Source organism: Stigmatopora argus, unplaced genomic scaffold (assembly GCF_051989625.1).
Source record: "Stigmatopora argus isolate UIUO_Sarg unplaced genomic scaffold, RoL_Sarg_1.0 HiC_scaffold_212, whole genome shotgun sequence".
Classification (NCBI taxonomy): Eukaryota; Metazoa; Chordata; class Actinopteri; order Syngnathiformes; family Syngnathidae; genus Stigmatopora; species Stigmatopora argus.
Genome location: NW_027520208.1, coordinates 20,001 through 27,301, shown reverse-complemented (window position 1 = coordinate 27,301; position 7,301 = coordinate 20,001).

Below are 7,301 nucleotides of genomic sequence, written 5' to 3'. Positions count from 1 at the left end.
ATATTGACCATTCTGTATAAAATAATCTTCCAGGGACCGGCTTCTGGGGGGACCTGTTCCACCAAGCACCATAAATAAGTGTCCAAATTAGGCACATTGTTTGTGGCATAACTTTACTTCACAACTACCCTGGAAGATTATTTTATACAGAATGGTCAATATACATCTACCCTCATATGAGACAAAAATTCAGGGAAAATGGACCAACCAGAACCACCCAAGACCAGTTCCAATGCAACCACTATTTTTAACGCAATTTACCCCAATTTGGGCACTTATTCTTGCCTAACATCCCCCCAGAACATCCCTGGAAGACTAATTTTATACCAAATTGTCAATATACATCTCCCCTCATATGAGACAAAAATTCAGGGTAAATGGACCAACCAGAACCACTCAGGACCAGTTCCAACACAAGCACTCGTTGTCATAAAAGTGCCCAAATTAGGCACATTGATTGTGGCATAACTTTACTTCACAACCACCCTGGAAGATTATTTTATACAGAATGGTCAATATACATCTCCCCTCATATGAGACAAAAATTCAGGTTAAATGGACCAACCAGAACCACCCAAGACCAGTTCCAATGCAACCACTATTTTTAACGAAATTTACCCCAATTTGGGCACTTATTCTTGCCTAACATCCACCCAGAACATCCCTGGAAGATTATTTTATAGAAAATGGTCAATATACATCTTCCCTCATATGAGACAAAAATTCAGGGTAAATGGACCAACCAGAACCGCTCAGGACCAGTTCCAAATCAAGCACTCGTTGTCATAAAAGTGCCCAAATTAGGCACATTGTTTGTGGCATAACTTTACTTCACAACCACCCTGGAAGATTATTTTATACAGAATGGTCAATATACATCTACCCTCATATGAGACAAAAATTCAGGGAAAATGGACCAACCAGAACCACCCAAGACCAGTTCCAAGACAACCACTATTTTTAACGCAATTTACCCCAATTTGGACACTATTTATGGCTTAACATCCCCCCAGAACCTCCCTGGAAGATTATTTTATACAGAATGGTCAATATACAACTACCCTCATATGAGACAAAAATTCAGGCTAAATGGACCAACCAGAACCGCTCAGGACCAGTTCCAACACAAGCACTCGTTGTCATAAAAGTGTCCAAATTAGGCACATTGTTTGTGGCATAACTTTACTTCACAACTACCCTGGAAGATTATTTTATACAGAATGGTCAATATACATCTCCCCTCATATGAGACAAAAATTCAGGGAAAATGGACCAACCAGAACCACCCAAGACCAGTTCCAATGCAACCACTATTTTTAACGAAATTTACCCCAATTTGGGCACTTATTCTTGCCTAACATCCACCCAGAACCTCCCTGGAAGATTATTTTATACAGAATTGTCAATATACATCTCCCCTCATATGAGACAAAAATTCAGGGTAAATGGACCAACCAGAACCACTCAGGACCAGTTCCAACACAAGCACTCGTTGTCATAAAAGTGCCCAAATTAGGCACACTGTTTGTGGCATAACTTTACTTCACAACTACCCTGGAAGATTATTTTATACAGAATGGTCAATATACATCTCCCCTCATATGAGTCAAAAATTCAGGAAAATGGACCAACCAGAACCACCCAAGACCAGTTCCAATGCAACCACTATTTTTAACGAAAATTACCCCAATTTGGACACTATTTCTTGCCTAACATCCCCCCAGAACCTCCCTGGAAGATTATTTTATAGAAAATGGTCAATATACATCTCCCCTCATATGAGACAAAAATTCAGGTTAAATAGACCAACCAGAACCACCCAGGACCAGTTCCAACACAAGCACTCGTTGTCATAAAAGTGCCCAAATTAGGCACACTGTTTAAGGCATAACTTTACTTCACAACTACCCTGGAAGATTATTTTATACAGAATGGTCAATATACATCTCCCCTCATATGAGACAAAAATTCAGGGAAAATGGACCAACCAGAACCACCCAAGACCAGTTCCAAGACAACCACTATTTTTGACGCAATTTACCCCAATTTGGGCACTATTTCTTGCCTAACATCCACCCAGAACCTCCCTGGAAGATTATTTTATAGAAAATGGTCAATATACATCTCCCCTCATATGAGACAAAAATTCAGGGTAAATGGACCAACCAGAACCGCTCAGGACCAGTTCCAATACAAGCACTCGTTGTCATAAAAGTGCCCAAATTAGGCACATTGTTTGTGGCATAACTTTACTTCACAACCACCCTGGAAGATTATTTTATACAGAATGGTCAATATACATCTCCCCTCATATGAGACAAAAATTCAGGTTAAATGGACCAACCAGAACCACCCAAGACCAGTTCCAAGACAACCACTATTTTTGACGCAATTTACCCCAATTTGGGCACTTATTCTTGCCTAACATCCACCCAGAACCTCCCTGGAAGATTATTTTATAGAAAATGGTCAATATACATCTCCCCTCATATGAGACAAAAATTCAGGCTAAATGGACCAACCAGAACCGCTCAGGACCAGTTCCAACACAAGCACTCGTTGTCATAAAAGTGCCCAAATTAGGCACATTGTTTGTGGCATAACTTTACTTCACAACCACCCTGGAAGATTATTTTATACAGAATGGTCAATATACATCTACCCTCATATGAGACAAAAATTCAGGGAAAATGGACCAACCAGAACCACCCAAGACCAGTTCCAAGACAACCACTATTTTTGACGCAATTTACCCCAATTTGGGCACTATTTCTTGCCTAACATCCACCCAGAACCTCCCTGGAAGATTATTTTATAGAAAATGGTCAATATACATCTCCCCTCATATGAGACAAAAATTCAGGGTAAATGGACCAACCAGAACCACCCAGGACCAGTTCCAACACAAGCACTCGTTGTCATAAAAGTGCCCATATAAGGCACATTGTTTGTGGCATAACTTTACTTCACAACCACCCTGGAAGATTATTTTATACAGAATGGTCAATATACATCTCCCCTCATATGAGACAAAAATTCAGGTTAAATGGACCAACCAGAACCACCCAAGACCAGTTCCAATGCAACCACTATTCTTAACGAAAATTACCCCAATTTGGACACTATTTCTTGCCTAACATCCCCCCAGAACCTCCCTGGAAGACTAATTTTATACAAAATTGTCAATAATACATGCACCCACATTTTAGGCACTTTTTCCGGGGAAAATAACCCCCCCAGAACCGAACTGGGCTACTTTTTATACAAACCAGTACGCACTGGGACGCTATGGAATCCGCAGAACTCTGCCACACTGTGGACAAACTGTGGTACTGCGACCGTTTAAGCTCCCGTAAGCCTATGCACTTTTAGCGTTTTAAAATTACCTTTCTGGCTGAAAAGAAAATCTTTTTACACACCCACTCTACTCTAATAAAGGTCCCCTTATTTTAGAAACTATTCCCGAGTGAAAATAAGCCCACAGAACGAAGTCGACATGCTTTTTATACATGCACGTTGGTCTATTACAGTCAACCAGCATTTGGGACACTCTTCCTGGGTAAACTTTTGCACCAGAACCTCCCTGGAGCATTTATTTTGATACCAAATCGTCAATAATACATGCACCCAGAATTTATGCACTTTTTCCGGTGAAAATAACCCACCAGAACCGAAATATCCTCCTTTTTTTATACAGACTTTGACGCACTGGGCCTCTATGTAACCTGAAAAACTCTGCCACACTGTGGACAAACTTTATTACTGCGACCGTTGAAAATCCCGTAAGCTTATGCACTTTTCCCGGTTAAAAACACCTTTTGGGCTGAAAAGAAACGCTTTTTACACACCCACTCTACTCTAATAAAGGTCCCCTTATTTTAGAAACTATTCCTGAGTGAAAATAAGCCCCCAGAACGAAGTCGACATGCTTTTTATACATGCACGTTGGTCTATTACAGTCAACCCGCATTTGGGACACTCTTCCTGGGTAAACTGGAGCGTTTATTTTGACACCAAATGGTGTATAATACATGCACCCAGAATTTATGCACTTTTTCAGGGTAAAATAACCCCCCAGAACCGAAATATCCTGCTTTTTATACAGAATTTGACGCACTGGGCCGCCGCTATGGAACCCGCAGAACTCTGCCACATTGTGGACAATTTTTTTTTACTGCAATTAGGGTCAAATTGCCGGGTCAAAAGTGTCATTTCTTCGGGTAAATCACCCTCCTGGGCCCGGTTTTAATGTTTAAAAAGGTCCAGTATTTGTATTAAAGATATAATATTTGTATTTGATCGATGAGTGCTGATTTAAAACCAAATTTAATGCATTTTTGGCACTTTTGAGAATGGTCGTATGTCGTCGTATTTGGTCGCGCCGACGTTTATGGCTGTCTTTTACCCAGGAAAATAACTCCCAGTGCCCGGTAGTCATGTCTGATAAGCTCCAGTAAGCTCGAGTATTTGTATTTCATCAATAAATGCTGATTTTACCCCATTTTAGTGCATATTTGGGACTTTTGCGAATGGTCGTCGTACTTGGTCGCGCAGACGTTTATGGCTGTCTTTCCCCCGTGAAAATCATCCCCAGTTTCTGGTAGTCATGTCTGATCAGCTCCAGTATTTGTATTTAATCAACAAGTGCTGATTTTAGTTCATTTTGGCACTTTTGAGAATGGTCGCACGTCGTCGTATTTGGTCGCGCCGACGTTTATAGCTGTCTTTCCCCCCGGAAAATCACCCCCAGTGCCCGGTAGTCATGTCTGATCAGCCCCAGTAAGCTCCAGTAATTCTATTTCATCCATAAGTGCTGATTTTAACCCATTTTAGTGAATTTTTGGCCCTATGGCGAATGGTCGTCGCGCCGACGTTTATGGCTGTCTTTTCCCCAGGAAAATCACCCCCATTGCCCGGTAGTCATGTCAGATAAGCTCCAGTAATTGTATTTCATCAACTAGTGCTGATTTTAGTTCATTTTGGGCACTTTTGAGAATGGTCGTATGTCGTCGTATTTGGTCGTTCCGACTTTTATGGCTGTCTTTTCCCCAGGAAAATCACCCCCAGAGCCCGCTAGTCATGTCTGATAAGCTCCAGTAACTCTATTTCATCCATAAGTGCTGATTTTAGTTCATTTTAGGCACTTTTGAGAATGGTCGTATTTGGTCGCGCCGACGTTTATAGCTGTCTTTCCCCCCGGAAAATCACCCCCAGTGCCCGGTAGTCATGTCTGATCAGCTCCAGTAACTCTATTTCATCCATAAGTGCTGATTTTAGTTCATTTTAGGCACTTTTGAGAATGGTCGTATTTGGTCGCGCCGACGTTTATAGCTGTCTTTCCCCCTGGAAAATCACCCCCAGTGCCCGGTAGTCATGTCTGATCAGCTCCAGTAAGCTCCAGTAATTGTATTTCACCCATAAGTGCTGATTTTAACCCATTTTAGTGAATTTTTGGACCTTTGGCGAATGGTCGTCGTCGCGCAGACCTTTATAGCTGTCTCCCCCCCGGGAAAATCACCCCCAGTGCCCGATATTAATGTCTGAAAAGCTTCAGTATTTGTATTTTATCGTTTAAAAACGATCACTCCGCTTTTGGAACACTTTTCTAGGGAATATTAACCATTTTCCGCACCTTAAGAGAGTCAGATCTACTCCCGCCGACCTTTATATCTGTCTCCCCCCCCGAGAAAATCACCCCCAGAGCCCGGTAGTCATGTCTGAAAAGCCCCAGTAACTTCCAGTAATTGTAATTAATCATTAAATGCTGTTTTTAAAACTATTACTACGATTTTGGAACACTTTTTCTGGGCATTACCTTGCTCCTTTTCGCCGTCTTGCGGACAAACTTTGGTACTGCAATCGGGCTCAAATTGCCGGGTCAAAAGTGCCATTTCCTCGGGTAAATCAACCTCATGGGCCAAGTTTTAATGTTTAAAAAGGTCCAGTATTTGTATTAAAGATATAGTATTTGTATTTCATCAATGAGTGCTGATTTAAAACCCATTTTAGTTCATTTTGGGCACTTTTGAGAATGGTCGTATGTCGTCGTATTTGGTCGCGTGCCGACGTTTATGGCTGTCTTTACCCAGGGGAAATCACCCCCAGTGCCTGGTAGTCATGTCTGATAAGCTCCAGTAAGCTCCAGTATTTTTTATTTCATCCATAAGTGCTGATTTTAACCCATTTTAGTGAATTTTTGGGCCTTTGGCGAACGGTCGTCGCGCCGACGTTTATGGCTGTCTTTTACCCAGGAAAATCACCCCCAGAGCCCAGTAGTCATGTCTGATAAGCTCCAGTAACTCTATTTCATCCATAAGTGCTGATTTTATTTCATTTTAGGCACTTTTGAGAATGGTCGTATGTCGTCGTATTTGGTCGCGTGCCGACGTTTATGGCTGTCTTTCCCCCTGGAAAATCACCCCAAGAGCCTGGTAGTCATGTCTGATAAGCTCCAGTAAGCTCCAGTAATTCTATTTCATCCATAAGTGCTGATTTTAACCCATTTTAGTGAAATTTTGGCACTTTCGCCAATGGTCGTCGTCGTCGCGCCGACCTTTATAGCTGTCTCCCCCCCCCCGGGAAAATCACCCTCAGTGCCCGATATTAATGTGTGGAAAAGCTCCAGTATTTGTATTTCATGGTTTAAAAACCATCACTACGCTTTTGGAAACACTTTTCTGCACATTTTAACCATTTCCCGGTACCTTAAGAGAGTCATAGTTACTCCCGCCGTTTACCCGGCCTGGTTGATGGACCTTGCTCATTTTCGCCGTCTGGCGGACAAACTTCAGTACTGCATTCGGGTCAGGTGCGGTCGACATTTCTTGCCGGCTTTTCAAGCACTTTGCCTGGGTTGATTTAAAACATTTTGCCCTGTTTATTTTTAACAAGTTTACCCACGTTTTACAAATCTTCTGCGGGCTTTAGATGCACTATTCCTGGGTTGATTAAAAAAAAATTGCCCTTATTATTTTTAACAAGTTTACCCACGTTTTACAAATCTTCTGCGGGCTTTAGATGCACTATTCCTGGGTTGATTTTAAACATGTTGCCCTTTATTTTTAACAAGTTTACCCACGTTTTTCAAAACTTTGTGCAAGCTTTAGATGCACTATTCCTGGGTTGATTTAAAACATTTTGCCCTTTTTATTTTAACAAGTTTACCCACGTTTTACAACTCTTCTGCGGGCTTTAGATGCACTATTCCTGGGTTGATTTTAAACATTTTGCCCTTTTTATTTTTAACAAGTTTACCCACGTTTTACAACTCTTCTGCGGGCTTTAGATGCACTATTCCTGGG